The 18,142-nt window shown below is 39.0% G+C and overlaps 1 protein-coding gene across 6 annotated transcripts in view; it reads right to left on the reverse strand.

The window, feature by feature from the left end:
* Window positions 1-14,990, reverse strand: part of NUMB (NUMB endocytic adaptor protein) — a 175,554-nt gene extending 160,564 nt beyond the window's left edge. For 5 of the 6 annotated variants that reach the window (XM_063091891.1, XM_063091890.1, XM_063091889.1 and 2 more), the window contains exon 1: window positions 14,912-14,984. The gene's annotated coding sequence lies outside the window, so the exon portion shown is untranslated. Of the gene's footprint in view, window positions 1-14,911 lie in introns of all 6 variants that reach the window. The other variant, XM_063091888.1, reaches the window with a different exon arrangement.
* Window positions 14,991-18,142: the final 3,152 nt, after the last annotated feature.

An 18,142-nucleotide genomic window follows, 5' to 3' on the forward strand; every position in this document is an offset into this window, starting at 1 on the left:
AATCCCACTTACAGGAATCTACTCTGAGAATACAGAAATGTGGACAAAGACTTATATTTAGCAATATTCATTGAAGTGTTATTTATAATAATTAGAAATTAAAAAACAATCTACATGTAAACACTATAGAAACTGGTTGCATAAATAATGATATATCCATTAGTGGAATATTCTTTAGCTGTTTTAAACCACTTTCAAATAAGTATAATGATATTAAAATGCATATTACATACATTTTTAAAAAGTTCCAAAACTGTATATACAGTAAAAATATGCATGAGGAAAAACTAGAGACAATAAATGTTGATGTGATTTTTTTTAATATTGCTTACATTTCATTTTATTTATTTTATTTTTTCAATTGCTTTTTTATTTTATTTTATTTTTTTACATTCTAGGCTGTTGTTGCAGAACAGTTGGGAAGAGGGGTAGAGGGGAAAGGGGAAGAAAATGTGATGGAAGAAGAAGGAAGGAGGAGGGGCAGGATTGAGGCCTGTGGCAACCCCCTCATTCCCACAGGAGAGACCAGGGTGCTTCCAATGGTGGCTTGGTCATTGCCAGGTTAGGTGCAGATGTCAGGGGGTTGTGGCAAAAGCCCTCACCCCCTACCACCCCAGCTCAGGAACCAGGGCCCTTCTCGCTGTGGCTTGGTGGTCATCCTTGGGCTGGCTGCAGGTATCAGGGGGTGTGGCCAATGCCCTCATCCCCCACCCTCAGAACTGGTTGAGGGTGTCAGGGGGCACTGCTGAGGCCCCGGACCCTCCTCCCTTTCTAGCTTGGAAGCCCAAGGGACTTCCAGTCCTTCTAGGTGTTACAGGTATTCTTCGGTGAAATGAGACCTGCACTAGTTAATATCAAACTTTGTCTCTGGTTGCAGGTACTTTGTTTTTTCTTTCAGTTCTAGGTTGGATTATTTGCTGTATTCACCACTGAAACTCTGTGTTGGAACTAATTTGTTGTCCTTTGCTCACTTCTAAAATGGGGGGTGAGATATTGGACAAAGGGCATAAAGAATAAGTACAATTTGTAACAATATAATACAAGTAATATTGATTTGATCAACATATGTCAATACTGAATCCCAAAAATATGTATAATCAATTATAATTCAATGATAAATAAATAAATAAAATAAAATAAAAATAAAATGGGGGAATCTTCCTGCAGGGACCAGTACTTGAGCTGTACAGTTTAGCTAAATTTCTTCTTTGCTGCTGGTTCCCTAGGGAAGGCTTTTTGTGCAGCTCAGGTTTTAATGGTTGACTTTATAGGTACTTCCAGGTCTAGTGAAATCTGGTGCACCTGGGTTGTGTAGAAACTCTGGTCTGGGCCTGAGTCTTTTCATCAAACTGCCCTGCATGCAGTTCTATATTCCTGACCAGTCTCCACTGAGTGGGCCTGTGCTGATTGGGGGGCAGATCAGCTGTCCTTGCTGTGCCCCAATGTTACCCTGGTAGGCCCATATCCCCCATTGCTGGCACTCAAACACTTCCCATGGGACAGGCCATCTGCCAGTCCGTTGTGGTGACTCACTGGCCTCTGAGTGGCTCCTTTTTTCAGTTGTCTGTAGCCCCTTGCTCCTATGTGGGTCCACGGGAACCCTATTAGTGGTCTTGCTGGCCTGGGGGCTACCAAGGCCTCCTTCTCCCCTGCCACCTCCAAGCAACTTCATCTGAAGGCACAGCTGCGGCTTTTGCCAGCTCCTACTCCATGCACTCAGCAGCTCCAGCCTGGAAGCAACTGAGGTTTGAAACAGAGTGGTTTTTTCTTTCTTTCATTGTGGCTTCTCCCGCCTTCATGCACTCTGTTGGTCTCTCCTCGTCTTCCCCTGAGCTCTAGCGGCCCCAGCTTGGCTGTCAGTGCTTTTTTATAGTTGTAAATTTGTTGATTTGTGGGAGAGTGACACAGGGGATCATCTATTCCACCATCTTGACTGGAAGTCTCTCCATGTGATTTTTTTAACAAAATGAATTGGGGCCAACATCATAGAAACTATGATTATACTTTGAAGTGTCTGGGCTTCATTATTAAAACACAAGTGATACCCCTAAATAACTAGGTCTACTAGGGAGGGAAGATAGACCAAAAGGATAAGAATATTCATTAAAGGAACATACCATTAGTATTGTTTCAGATATGAATATTCAAATTATCAAGTGAAGTCAAAGTCCTTCAGGATATCCTAACAAATCTACAATGAAGAAAAAGGTACAGAATTCAATACAATGTAAATATATACCAACCATGTTTGATTTGAGCTAGGAAAAATAGATAATTTAGTGATTTTCCACAAGACTGAGGTCAGTTGTTTTACAAAGCAACCAAAGAAGGGAAAGGCACTACAAGAAGTCAAGCCAGCAACCTGATTTCCCAGGAAATTAGTTCTTACTTGGCACAGTACTATCCTTATAAAGAAGCAGAACTCTACAAAAAGAAATGAGATAAGAAAAACTCAACATTCTGTAAAAAATGTATGCCTTTCCCTCTGCTCTTAAGATCTACAAATGTTAATTAATGCCTATTAAATATATAGGGAAAAAAATTAAAAGCCCAATTTAGAGTTAAATTTTCTATAAACAATAAGTTTTTTCAAAATGCTATGTGAAAAACACTGATATAGACTTCCGATCAAGATGGCAAAATAGACAGTACCCCAGCATCACCCTCTCCCACAATCAACCAATTTACAACTATTAAAAAACAACAAACTGCCAAGCTGGGGCCACTAGAGCTCAGGGGAAGAGGAAAAGAGACCTACGGAGTTCATGAAGGAAGAACCCGCAATGAGAGAAAGAAAAAACTGCTCCAACCGTTTCGAGCTCTGGCCATTTCAAGCCTGGCCCTGAAGAGCACACGGAACAAGAGCTGGCAAAAGACACAGCTGTGCCCCTCATATGAAATTGCTTGCAGGCTGCAAAGGAGAAGAGGGCCTTGGTGGCCCCCAGGCCAGCAAGGCCACTAACAGAGTTCCCGTGGACCCACATAGGAGCAAGGAGCTACAGACAACTGAAAAAAGGAGCCACTCAGAGGCCAATGAGTCACCACAAGAGACTGGCACATGGCCCGTCCCATGGGAAGTGTCTGAGTGCCAGCAGTGGGGGATAGGGCCTACTGGGGTATCATTGGGGTACAGCAAGGACAACTGATCTGCCCTCCAATCAGCACAGACCCACTCAGTGGAGACTGTTCAGGAATATAGAACTGCATGGGGTGCAGTTTGATGAAAAGACTCAGGCCCAGACCAGAGTTTCCACACAATCCAGGTGTACCAGACCTCACAAGACTTGGAAGTGTTTACAAACTCAACCATTAAACCTGAGATGCATAAAAAGCCTTCCCTAGAGAATCAGCAGCGAAGCAGCAATTTAGCTCAACCACAGGGCTCAAATGCTAGTTCCCACAGGAAGTTCTCCCATTTTAGAAGTAACCAAAGGATAACACATTAGTTCCAGTGCAGAGTTTAAGTGGTGGGAATAGCAAATAATCCAACACAGAACTGAAAGAAAAAACAAAAAACCCACAGATCAGAGACAAAGTTCTGATATTAACCAGTAAAGGTCTAACACCCCCCAAAAAACAACTATAAAACCTAGAAGGACCAGAAACCCCTCAGGCTCCCAAGCCAGGGCGAGGGAGAGCAAAGGGCCTCAGCCACACCCCCCTCATGTCCACATCAAGCCCAGCAACAACCACTGAGCTGCCACTGGAATCACCCCAGGCCCCTGAACCAGGGCAGTGGGGAACGAGGGCCTCAGCCACACACACACCCCCCGCCCATCCAGCCCAGCAACTACCACGTCACAGTCACCAGAATTGCCCTAGGCTCCCAGGTTGGGTGGGGCAGAGGGTCTCAGCCACACACCCCTGAAGTCCACATCCAGGCAGGCCACCACTGAGCCTCGGCCAGAAGCCCTCTGGGCTCCCCGATGGGAATGAGGGGGGTGCCACGGGCCTTGACCATGCCCCCTTTCCACTTCTCCCCACCCCCTCCCCCCTCCCCCCAACTGTTCCACATCAACATCTTAAAATGTAAAAAATAATAATTTTTTTAAATGCTAAGTAAATACAAGTTGTAAAACAATTATTTTTTAATTAAAAGGAAAAAATCATGCCATTTCTAACCTTTAACTAGGATTACATGGAAATGACATTAATTATGGACTTTAAATTTTTTATGCTTTTTTTGTTTGTTTCTTGCTTGGACTTTAAATTAATCAAGATTAATAAAAATGCTTATAATTTTTCTCTATAATGTTTTTAATCATCACTATAGAACATTTCCTTGAATTTGCAACTTAAAAAATAAACCCTTAGTATTTGATCTTCCTTCAAAAAAAGGCTATATGTAACTTCCAAAAGAAGAGTCTTAAGATAAAAAAGGTAATAGAATAGGTGAGTTAGAGAGAAGAAGGGAGAGAGAGAGAGAGAGAAAGGAACGGGTATAATAGAAGCTTTTCTTCTGTTAAGTCACATGTTTAAAAACCTGACGCTGATTTCCACTAAACAGTCCAGCATTGAAGCTTCTCCAGAACTAATGACACAACGTTGCCCCATAGGCAGAGAAACAGCAACTGAACTTCATTTAATGTTCAAGTATAAGGTAACATGAGGATGAAATTATAAAATCTGTATATTTAAATCTATGGGTTTATTTATAACCTATTATTGCAATTCTAAACTGCTTCTCTTAGCTCCGTGACCCCAGCTGCCCCACTAGTCCAAAAGGCCAACAAATCACTACTTGGAAAAATTAGTAACGAAGCAGGAAATTTTATTAAACTTTGTAACAAGCCAGTAAACAAAAAGTAATGGTCTCAATAAACAGCACCAGGACAACTAGATATCCATATGTAAAAAAAAATGAAGTTGGGCCCTTTCTCCACACTATACACAAAAATTACCTCAAAATGTATCACAGACCTAAATATAAGAGCTAGAACTATAAAACTCTTAAAAGAAAACATACCTATAAATATTAATAACCCCGGTTTAAGCAATGATATCTTAGATATTATACCAAAAGCACAAGCAAAAAGAAAAAGAAAAAAAGTTGAACTTTATCAAAATGAAAAACTTTCGTGCTTCAAAGGAAACCATCAAGAAAGTGAAAAGACAGCCCACATAATGAAAGAAAATATCATCAAATCATATGTCTGATAAGGGACTTGTACCCAGAATATATAAAAAACTTTTATAACTCATACCTCAGTAATAAGAACAAATAACCCAATTTTTTTAAATGAGCAAAGGATCTGAGTAGACTTTCTTAAAAATATATATATACAAATGGCCAATAAACACATGGAAAAAATTCCCAACAGCATTAGCCATCAGGGAAATGAAAATCAAAACCACAATGAATTTCTACCTTATACCCACTTCAATGGCTTGAATCAAAAAAACAGAGATAATAACAAACGTTGGTGAGGATGTGGAGAAGCTGGAATCCTCATTCTCACTCCTGCTTTGAAAAATTCTCAAAAGAGTTACCATGTGACCCGGCAATTCCCTTACTAGGTATACACACCCCAGAAATGAAAACATACGTCCACACAAAAACTTGTACATGAATGTTCATAGCTGCTTTATTTGAACAGCCCCAAATTGGAAATAATCCAATGTCTATCAACAGAAGAAAAGATTCTAAAAATTGTAATATATCTGTATAATAAAATACTACTCAGCAATAAAAAAGAATGAATTATTGATACACAAAATAACATGGATAAATCTCAAATTAATTAGGCAGAGTGAAAAAAGCCAGACATCCTCTCTCTCAAAAAAATATAGACTACATGAGTCTATTTATATAAAATTCTAGAAAATGCAAACTAATCTATAATGACAGACAGTAGATTGGGATTTGCCTCTGGGAGTGGAAAGGGAGAAATGGATTACAAAGGGGTACAGGAAACTTTTGGAGTGATGAGTATGTTACTTACCTTTATTGTTGTGTGTATGTATGTAAAAACTTCACACTGTCGACTCTAAATACATGCCGTTTTACTGTATGTCAATAAACAAATTATTCATATTATATCTGAATAAAGCTTTCAAAAAAAAAAAAAGAATGCATATGCCACTTTAGGGGAAGAGAAATATACTAGTATTTCTGAAATGGTATGTTTGGGTAAGAAAAAAGTAGTAAAAACAGGCTGAGAGCTTTTAAGTATGACAAATCTTTTTAAAAATCAAAATATTTAAATAACCCCCACAGAGTAACAGCTGAATTTTTAGCATCCATTGATGGAACAAATAGCCAAAACAAGCAAAGCTACTGTGAATTCAATCTAGCCTTTATTTTTGGGGGGGGGGGTAGGGGGTTGGTGGTGGCTGGCTGGTACAGGAATCAATCTAGCCTTTAAAATAAAGATTTTAAAAATTCATCTAAACATTTACTCCAAGAATGAAAGTACATATACATATAAATGTCTAGAACATATTCTTTTAGTCTACAGATAATATTTGATGAACATATGGATTTGAAAACTCTTAGACTAAGTGCAGAAAACATCCACCAACTCAAAAATTTGCAGGTAACAAATTGAGAATTGATTATAAGGATATTCAATGCCAAAGATATTTAATACTTAAAACATTAGCTTAAATAAAACAGATGTCAAGCCTAATGAAAAATTTATCTAATAGGTTCCATAGCTATAGTTTATAATCCAAAAGGATTTAGAGATTTGCCTTAACACTGCTAACCTGGGTATAGATAATTAAGAATTTACTGTGATATAAAGGCAAAAATATAGCTGAATTAAAACAAAGATTCAAGTTTTTTCACAGATCGACTGAATTGAAAATATGACAAAGAAGTCAAGACTCCTTTTTACGTCTAAAAGAAGTTTAAGTTTCAAAGTACTACTTAACATACAAGACTTTTACAGTCTACACAAAAAGCACAGAAAAGGCTTTTACTTCCTTCCTGCTCCGTTAAAAATGCTGGATCCTCACAATAGTAGCTAACACTTACTGAGCATTTACTATGAGCTAAGCACTCTATGTTAAACTGTTTAACTTTATATGGATTATCCCATATAATCCTCAAAGCTATATTTTTTGCAGATGAGAAAACTGAAACTAAAAGAATTAATTTGCCTAAGGAAGTACAGTTGGATTTGAACTCAGGCAATAGGGGTTCATTTTACCATACCACATCCCTTAGCTGATGTCATAAACTCCACCCCCAATCAAGGGGCTTCATCATTCATCAGTACATTTATGTACATAAGAGAATACCAAATAAGATAAAGTCCTGAATGCAAAAATTTTACAACTTTATGAACAAAATCTAATATCACAAAATAACTTTTAAAAAAATCCTCAACAATGACAAAATACCAAACTTTATGATTTCTAAAATTAGCCTAGAATATTACAAAAAGATATCATTAAAAAATGAACAGTATTTGATGTAACATGTTAATGTTAACATTTTTAGAAATGATGACCATTAATGCAAATGGACATATAGTTCACCTTCTTGCCAATATTTTCTTTTTTTTTTGTCTTTTTCGTGACCGGCACTCAGCCAGTGAGTGCACCGGCCATTCCTATATAGGATCCAAACCCACGGAGGGAGCGTCGCCGCACTCCCAGCGCCGCACTCTCCCGAGTGCGCCACGGGCTCGGCCCAATATTTTCAATATAGTATTTGGTATTGCTGTCTTTGCAAGAGTAAGGAAGATTTGGCTACAAGAGTGGCTACAAAGACTCTTACTTTCTCTTACTTCTTACTCTTGCTCCTACTTTCCTTAGGTAGGAAATATCATTCCTTCATACTACCAATAACAAATAATTTTCAAAAATAAGAGTGAATCAACTCTTTAAAATTATGCTCATTAAGTGAAATAAGCCAGGCACAGAAGGAGAAATACCGTATGTTCTCACTTATTTGTGGGAGCTAATAAAAATAAGTAAATATACCAACGAATGTGGGGGATGGGGAAGAAGACACAACAATCACAACAATTCCTTGAACTTGTTAAGACAAGTGAACAGATATGATGCTGATGTGGGAGAGGGAGAAGAGGGAGGGAGGGAGGAAAAGGAGGAATAATAAAGGGACACAAAAATCAACTAAATTGTATATTGATAAACTAAAACTAAAGATAAATCTGTTAGACACCTAGTAAATACACAATAAAAATAAATGCAGCCCCAAAATAAATAAATTAAAATTAAAATTTTTTAAAAATTATGTTCATTGATGAGATTTAAAGAAAGCCCATTACATCATGAATGCAGGGGAAATTAAATACCTGCTTTCATCAGAGACAATTTAAGAAATATAGCTTTTAGCAGCTTTCTTTTTTTTTAAAGATGACCGGTAAGGGGATCTTAACCCTTGACTTGGTGTTGTCAGCACCACGCTCTCCGAAGTGAGCCAACTGGCCATCCCTATATAGGGATCTGAACCCGTGGCCTTCGTGTTATCAGCACCACACTCTCCCAAGTGAGCCACAGGCCGGCTCTTTTTAACAGCTTTCTAAAGATACAGAAAGACTTTTCTTTCACCTTTGACCAAATCCCTAACTAAGGAAAGTACACGACTTAACTTCTGAAATAAAATCTACTTCTACTTGAATTGTGAAGAGGGATATATTAACTCTAGGGAAAAACTAAACTGATTCTAACCAGCATTGAGAACTAATTTAATATCATTTTAAAATATTAAATAAAATTACTCAATAAAAGCAATGACTTTAATAATAAAATGATTAAATAATATAATGTTGAATCTTTTTTCCCCCTAATGATAGGGTTAATGGTTCCCACTGTTAAAAATATACATATTTGGAAGAGAACCAGGTAATATGCTAGAGAAACAGTCTGTGATCACACAACAAACTATTAGCCTCATTTGCCCCATGTTTCAGTCTAATCCACCAAACTAAACCAACCACAAAAACAAACTAAGGTAGTAAATTCTTAAAATACTACATGTAAAGTTTCATAGTTAATTGTGGTTTTCCTAACTGCCACACAATGCTTATAATCATAATACCTGGAATATTAACCCATCCTAGAAAGAGAAATCTATAATAGGTCTAATATTGTTATAATTATTAATAATTAGCAATTAACATGTGTTGAGTGCCCACTGTGGGCAAGGCACTATACAGAAAGCTTTTCATTTAATTTCCACCATCAGCCTGATATGGAGGACAGTATAAGCTCCATTTTATGCACGACAAAACTGAATCTAAGTGAGGTTTAATTAACTGCCCAACTAGTAAATTAATAAATGAAAGACCCAGGATTCAAAAACATAGTCACACAATTATAAAACTTGGATTCTGTCCATTCTGCTTCCTCTGGACACAGAGGATGCCTTTTCCAATTTCATAATATGGCAGTTACAAATACACATCTGTCATTAGGCTACTCTATAGTTCTGTGAGATCCTAGGTTGAAAGAAAAAAGTTTTATCTTGATTAAAGAATACTTGGAGGTAAAATTCCTTATAATAAAGTTTGTTATATTAAAAACTAAGTAAATAAACCTTCCAAAATTATCCCATGATACAACTGAAATGTACCTGAAATACACATGTGCACAGCTGACGGGGATGAAAGTATCACTAACTTATTTTCCAAGGTCAAAGGTAACCAAGATCAATCTTAAAGTTATTAATTTAGCTAATTTGTGTTACTAGATTCCCTGACTTTGCCTTTATTCAGAGCCAAGCAGTGTTCTACAGTTTTCAATTCCTCTTCTTACCTACCTAAACTGGAAAAATCTGATAATAACCATTTTCTGGCTTACCTATATATATCTTAATATAACCAAGTTATCATAATTACAATTTTGTTGTCTAGTCAGAGAATTCAATACTTTGATCCTGATTTTAAAAATGTCAAGTATCAACAAGCAAGTGGGAAGAAATAGGGTTTTGGTGGGGAGAGAAGGGGAAGTCTCTGAACATTAATTACTAATATGGTATCTCTTGGCTAATCCATTTAAGATGACCACGGGGTCCCTTCCTAATCCCATACTCCACTGGAGAGTTCAAGAGGTAAGATTTGGCCTAGTTATGGTTGATGGGGACCTATTCCCAAAAGCTGCAGAAGCAGAGACTAGTGTCAAGTCTTCTAAATCCACATGGTCCTGTCAAGGCTCTCATCCTCTAGGACTAGCACCTCTCAGTCTATTTACTTGCATTCTAACATGCTTTCTTGAGTGGAGAAAACAAAACGAGAGTTATAGCAAAGAGCAGAAACTACAGAGAAGGAAGAATAAATCCATGGGAGAATGCTACAAATAGAATCATCCTCCTTTACATATGCCCCTCCAGGAAAACTGCCAAGAACCACTCGCTCCTCTAGACATACTTCCTGCAGATCCTCCAGACTCCTCCTTAAGCACATGTCAGTATTCTCCTCATTCTTCCTTAGTTTTAATCCTCCTTTTGCCTCAAGATTTCCAACTGCATTATTTTTTATATTCTCCAAAGTATATGGCAATATTGTACCTAATATTTAAGGGCATCCTATCATCACTACCTGTGTATGAACATACATTCTAAAGCCTTACATAGTTTTTCTATCTCTAATAATGAAATTTATAATGTTATATTATTAAAACAAATAAAGGATGATAAAACATTTATCATAATATCAAGATTAAAAACATAGCAAAAATAATTTTTTTAATTTAAGGAGAACATTGTTTCATTTTACCCCAGCCCTATCAAGGAAACATAAACCACACTTCAGAAATCAGCAGAATTCAAGATCTATTCTGTAAAAATCAAAATCTGTAAAACACAATAGTATTCTGGCAAGTCCAAAATAAAATAAAAGGTAATAAGTTTACTAAGGGACCTTTTCTAATAAAAGAATTCCTGAAGCAAACTAAAACCCAGGTACAGAGGTTTTGTACTTTTAGAGAACTAGATTTTCAGGCACCAACATTTCCATGAGGATTTACTGTACAGGTAGTTTAAGGGCAGGAAGCAAAAAAAAAGCAGATCAGAAGCTATTATAAAAGAAGACTTCCCTGAAATAGAAAACAAACTTAATTAACTAGTGTTAATTGAACTTCCACTTTTAAAAATCGTTTACCTGAATAAACTCTGATATGTGAGGAGCACAGGGTTTCTCTGGGATTTAAAAATCACCATTTATTCAATACAGATTAACAAATCTCACTATAAAATGATTTGGGCAATCAAAGCTATTCATAGATAAGTATGATTAAATTATGGATGAATAATAAGTCAACTGAATAAAGTGCATTTATTAAAAGCAAAAAAGTAATCAAACTGCTCAATGTTCACAATTATAAAGAATGAACTTTTATATTTTTCCCACTCTTGATTAGGGTTTTATACTCTTCCATCATTTGGTGTAGAATTGAATGATCTGTGTAAATGTACAATGACCTAAATAGAGAACCATTCTAGTGGTAGGGATACTCTGCTTAACTCAATGCAAGGAATCAAAAGCTTTCATCCTTGGAACCTTAGTCACAGAAAAATTAGTAAATTTGTTTTATGAAAAGACTGCTTCTGCTTTTGAACTCAAGCATGCAATGATTATATGTTTTGCAGTCTTCCAAATAAAAGTTAAAATTTTAAAGAAATATAAAAATCTGCAATAAAATTAAAAATGTTTTTTGAGAGAAAAAAAGTCCTGATGCAAAGCTACACAATCATTTCTTCACAATTTCATAAAACATTAATGAAAGGGTTACATAATCCCCTGGATTAAAGATTTTAAAGAGAGCTACAAGGATCTCTTTCAGTTTTCAATATTGTTTTCTCTGTTGTTATTTTTATAAAAACAGATCTAAACCAACTCCTCTAAATATAAACCACCTAGCTTTCAACAGAAGAAAAATCAAACCAAGAGCAGCACAAAACATACATATATATTCTTAACATAGCTTTAAATAAGTATTACATTTAGATTCCTCAAATAAATTAAATTTACAACATATACCATATCCAGTTCATTCTCAAGGGAGAAAACCATCAAAACAAAATTGCTTAATAAACAGTTTACTTTGTAGTTAAGCCTCTATCCCAGATACATTTTCCTGTCAAGTATTATCACTATTTCTTCTCTCTACAAAAACCTAGAAACTATTTATCCAGTACCCTTAAAAATATCTTTAGGGGAGAAAAAAAAGTCATTATATTATGTTTCGTATTAGTGTAAAGCTAAGAAATGCTCTAAAATATGTTTACTCTCTAAAAAGGAAATAACCTTTTCGCTTCTCTTTTGAAATATTTCTTATTTTGTTTTTGCTTATTTTCTATACATGAAATGTTCTCAAACCAGTTTGTTTCAGTGCTAGTTGCCTACTATCAATATGTCTGTGTATAACTAGGTTTTTTTTACAGACAATGCTTTACAGTAGAGTGGTAAAAAAGTAAGGGTGAACAAGAGGGCACAAGTGAAACAAACGTGGACTGCATCTAAGAAACACCACTCAATTTCTCTGCCTCGAATTCCCTAAATCCTTATGCCAAAGATTCTCAATATCCAAAAGAGTTCCACAGAGGCACAACACAATGTGATAAGACAAACACAAGAGAAACCAAATCAGAAACTGAAGAAACTGTGGAATTGATTCTCACCACCTGAGAATTACCACAAAAGAAAAAAAAATAATAATAAACACAAACCCTAGATACTGGAGGGATGCTTTTGCTGCATTGCCGGCTCAAAACAGTTCTTCAAACTTTTTTGACTGTAAAAAATACATTTTACACTGTGACCTACTACACACATGTATGAGAAAAGCTTGGGGAGGGGGGGAGGGTGCTGGCCAGTTAGCTCTCAGTTGCAGTGTTGGTAACACCAAGGTCAGGAGTTTGGATACCCATACCAGCCAGCCACCAAAAAAAAAAAAAAAAAAAAAAATTTCCCCAAACAATACTTTTCCTTACCAAGTGCAATGCTCGTCTATTCAGTTCTACTCCATTTTATTTTCAGTACTGGTGGTAATCCACAAAACTGATTTTATAAATTACTAATGAATCATGATCCACAGTTTGAAAAACATAGGGTTAAAAAAAGGGTATTCTTTATAATAGAGTTTCTTTGCAATTTGCCTCTACCTTGCCTCTTTAGCAGGATGGGCATTTATTTTTAAATTGCTATATTACTACTGTTTTCATTAAAGCAAGTGGTTTTTAAAGTGTAGTCCCCTAACCAACATAATCATCACTTGAGATAAATATAAATTCTTGGGCCCCACCCACACCTACTGAATCAGAAACCCCGGGTGGGACGAATCAATCTGTAGTTTGCCAAGCCCTCCAGGTGATTCTGATGCAAGCTAATGTTTGAGAACCACCTCATTAAAGAACTCAGGTCTTTATCCTGTATTTAACGATCCAGTATACACTGCTTACTATGTGCCAGTCACTATTCTAAAAGCTCTCCAAATAGTAACTCATGTTTAAAAAAAAAAAAAAAGAACACCCTTCACAGGGCAATAGGAAATATTACTATCGTTTATCCTTATTATGCATATGAGCAAACTGCACAGAGAGGTTAAGTTGTCCAAGCTAAGTGGTGGAACTAGAATTCACATTTATTTTCAATTTAGCGGGGTATTCCTATCCTCTTCATGACTATCATCTCTTTCTGATCAAGTCCCCAGCTCTACTCCTTTAGTTCACCTATTCCTCCCCTTTCCCCTCTCAAATTCCCCATCCTGTCAATTAACTTATTTTCTAATACTACTGCCATCAACCTAAAACAAATTTGTTTTCTAAAAACTGGAAGGCAAGTCACTTAACCTTGCTTCTCGGCGCGTTTCTCTGGTCCTAGATAGCATCTTACAATTAATTATAAAGTCGAAATTTCTTCTATTTCTGAAAACCTCAGAGCCTATTAATGACCTCACTGTTAATTTCTCATATCTACTGTCCCGGCCAGCTTCCACAAGACCCTTACTCTGTCCCTTGGCAACTTTCTCCCTCCCTCACCCTCTCTGCTACTCCCTTCCTACAGGGCAATTATTTCTCCCCTCCCACCCCCGCCCACCTCCGTCCCATTTTGCTTGAGTCCTTTCCGACTAAGGGAACTTCCCCACTCCCCCGCTGGACCCTCACCACAGTATCAAACCTAAGCTGCGCCTCGAAGACTTCTTTCCTGAGCCCCTGGGGATCCTCAGACCCAGGAGCTGCCCGTCCAGTCTTGGGTGTCCCATCCCAGAGCAGCTGTGGGGGGCAGGGCGCTCCGGTTCCTCCCCCAAGCTGTTCAAGGTCTCTACCCGTCCGACCCTCTGAAGACCCGCCTCATCTCCGCAGGAGCCGCCTTTCTCAGGAGGGTCCCCAGCCGCCTCCGTGCCTTTCCTCAGACTCCCCCAGTCGGACCCAGGCCGCTCCCTGTCACCCCGGACCCTGGCCGCCCTCGGTCCTCCCACCGCCCTCTCTCGGGCCAGGGCCACTCCCAGTTCCCCCGGTCCCCCTGCCCTCTTCGCACAGGCCGCTCCCGAGCTTCCCGGGTTCCCCTTCTCCCTTGCACCCAAGCTGTTCTGGGGACTCCCGACTCACCCCAACCTTGAGTCAGGTCGTTACCAGTCACCCAGGGTCACCGCCTTCTCTGGGACCCCGGCCGCTCTCGTCTCCTCAGGGACCTACCCCTTACAGACTGTTCGCCAGTCAGTGCCCCAGATGCGAGCAGCTGGACGTCTCAAGGGACTTCCCGGCCTGACCAGCTCGGGACCGGCCCCAGCCTACCTTCCCAGCGCGAACTCCGCCGCCAGGAGCCGAGCCATTCTCCCACCAGCCCCGTGAACGCGAACTCGCCGCCGGCCCCGCCTCGGCCCCGACCCGAGCCGTGGTCCAGGCCCCCTTCCTCTAGCCTCCGCCTCAGGAGTGCTGAGCTGGACTTTCCGCCCAGCGACGGCCCCCAGATCTCAAGCCCGCATTACTGGCACTCACCTGCCGCTGCCCGCGACCAACTCCAGCGCCACTGCCTCTACCTCGGCCGCCAGTAGCCACCAAGCGCCACCACCACCCCCATGACAACAGGCCCACCCTGTTTCAGACTTCGAAGCTATCCATTGGATAGTGGGGTGGCAACTCTCTATTCTGATTGGCGTAAATTACCCGCCCGTCATCGAGACTTTACCGCCCCTTTTCCTGGACCTGATATTCGCCCCCATCCGGACCTGTATCGTCCTAGACCGAGCTTTAGTTGCGATTGGTGGGTGGTTGCGCGGTTCGAAGTTATGATAGGATTTCGAAAGTGTCCGTTAAATTAACTGGCAAGGGAAGTGACGGTCATGGTTGATTCAAGCTTGGGCATAGTTTGGTTGCACGGTAGAAAGCAAAGACGGGGCAGACGGACGCTCACACCCGAGGTTACCGGGGAAGGGTTAACCCTTCGTTGGAGAGTTCGCTCTGCAAACTCTTCTCCAGCTCCTTTCCTACCAGGAAAAGCTTATCACCGCTAGCTTACTCATAGAGGTGGTTCTTACGAAACACCAATACCAAAGGTTGTGTTTAAGAAGTGTTTCCAACCCGTTGGGAGAAAGGTACCACATAGATAAAAAATTTCCCCTTCTTTTCTTGACTTCCCAATGCGCCCATTTTCCTTGAAGTTCTTTCCAGAAGTATCCGTGCTAAAGGGCAGAGCGCAACCGTTTATTTAGCAGAAATCAGTCCACTTCTGCTGCAATTATAAAATTCATCAGTAAGCTGAAGTGGCGTGTTGAGAGTTCTCCAGTTTTCCAGACGCACTCCTGGCTGGCTCCTGCCGTGTGACCAGAGAGCCTTTAGAAAGTTTGAAATAAGCGGGCCACAGTTTACCCTTGTGATGCTCTGGAAATGAGAATTCTGCTTCCCCCACTTGGTTTTTATGTTCTGCAGTTCTTAAATAGTCCTTCTAGCTGTGTATCAGATACTTTAAAAGCTTTTTTTCTCTCTAAATCTCTCCTCTTCCTAGCAGTCTAAATTAGGGCCATTGAATGAATTGCAGGGGTTTGGGGTTTTTCTGGAGGTTTTTTTTTTTTTTCTCACTTGGCACAATGCATAAGGATAAATGGTTGCAGTTTTTATTCATTTGGGTACAAATCACAGTAGGCAATTTTGAGAAATCTGGTGTTGCTATAAAAACTCTTATGCTCCTAGAAATATGTTCGTCATTAGCTTTTTGCTTTTCTTTTTCATTCCCACCCACTTTTCCTGCTACTAAATAACAGCAATGCTGGCCTGATTACTGTTAAATGTCTCTTCCTCACAACTCCACCTATAATACACAAACCCACTGGCCATGAAATATACACCTAGGGATGGGTTGGGACACAGTCAAGGAGGCATTTGCCTCTCAAACATTACTCTATGGTTGGTAACTTCCTGTGGAACCAATAATCTGGACTTTGGAAATTTTGTGCTTTGCCCCTTTTTCTTACTAACTCTTTGTCCCATAATATCTCTTCTATTTACTAACTCCTGTTCTTTGCAAAGCAAGCTACAAGGAGTCAAACTGTACAGTTTATTATTCAGAAAAAAATGTCTATTTTCTAGCCTATATTTTTAGTCAAGTTTAAATAAACTACATACTTCTAACACCAAACTAAGGAGAAACTATTCCTCCAGTAACTATACATAATAAGGTGTGTTTTCCTAATTATTTTCCGGAACTTCTCTCCCCCTTCTCTCATCCTCACCTTCCAATTTAGAAATAACCTCCCATTCAATTCAATGACTCACAAAAAGCCCATAAAAAGGAAAATGGAAAACCCAAAATAATCTTAGAGATGTCTGAATCATTCAGTTGAAGGAAAGATTAGACATCGACCATGATAAGACAGAAGCCAAGACATAAGGCAAGCCTGAGCTAACATCCCATAACAAAAGAAGTAATACAAAAATGTGAAGATGCCCCAATGAGAAGAAAACATTAGTATGTCCTTTTTCACAGCCTTTTATTATATCACCAGCAGCTTTCTTCTCTCTAGCCTTGGCAATGTGCCGTACTACCAATTTTAGAACAACTTAGAAGGTAATTAATGTCCTGACAGATAGGAAACAATAATGTCATAGGAGGGCATGGCCATTATTATGGTACTGGGGGTAATAATGGTTCTTGCACAGCCATAGTGACTAGGTGCCATAGAGAACATAGAATTAAAACAGCCACAGTAAGAGGATTTGCCATCTAAGTTTAGGAATTCAGCAAAACTACTGACACAAAACCAGGTGGAAAATTGCCACAAAGGTCAGCTATTCATTCTATTTCATACACTAAAAAAAAAAGCATTCATAAATACTTTTGCTCATACATGCATACACACTTCCATTACTCCCCTTCTTTGTGAAAATCAGTTAAGAAACTGTAAAATAAATACAAGGGTACTTCAAAAGGTTCATGGAAAGATTCATATTATCTTTTAATTCTATTTAACCACAAACTTTTTGAAGTACCATCATATGTATAACCCAGTAAGAAAAGGGAAAACCTTAAAGAAGGAAAGTTTTAAGGAATGTGCTTTGAACTAACAGAAGGCTGTGCAATACCAGAGAGATTATTGCAGTACCCTACATTTTGATTTTATGTGTGCAAGGTAACCCCATAACATAATTATTCCATCCACCTTCTCTTTTCTTTCCTGTGTTATGTACCTCTCCACCACTCTCAGGGCCCCCTCTTAAAAGCAAGAACACTGGAGTCTGGGAGTCTGCAGCTTTGTGTTGTGTGGCTGGCTGTGGAGGTGGTGCAGATGGTATCTGTTCAAAACCACTTGAGCAAGACCAGGATGGCAGGTATCTTAAGGGCAAAAATAGCCTTTATAAATCCCAATTAAGTGGAAAATGGAGGACTCAGAATGATGTCCCAGTATCTGAGGAGTGATACAGTGTGTCACTTGGGCTTTCGTGTATATTAATGCTACTTTTTCTCCTCCTTTTTCATAATGTCACTTTTCAAGGGTGCAGAATCCAAGTTTTCTTTCTGTTTTAGTCCAGAGGGGCAGTCTCACTAGGGAAAAGCTCCTTTTTTTTTTTTTTTTTTTTTTTGGTTTTCCCCCACACTCACCGCATTCTAAACACAATTCCAATTCCAACTGGATTAGAAAAACAACTGGTGAAGAAAATTGCTCAGATAGCAGACAAGGGCCAGAGCTGCCTGCCACTAACAGTTGGAGGCAAGCCAAAGATCCTTGATAAGAG

The sequence above is a fragment of the Cynocephalus volans genome, chromosome 3 (assembly GCF_027409185.1).
Source record: "Cynocephalus volans isolate mCynVol1 chromosome 3, mCynVol1.pri, whole genome shotgun sequence".
Classification (NCBI taxonomy): Eukaryota; Metazoa; Chordata; class Mammalia; order Dermoptera; family Cynocephalidae; genus Cynocephalus; species Cynocephalus volans.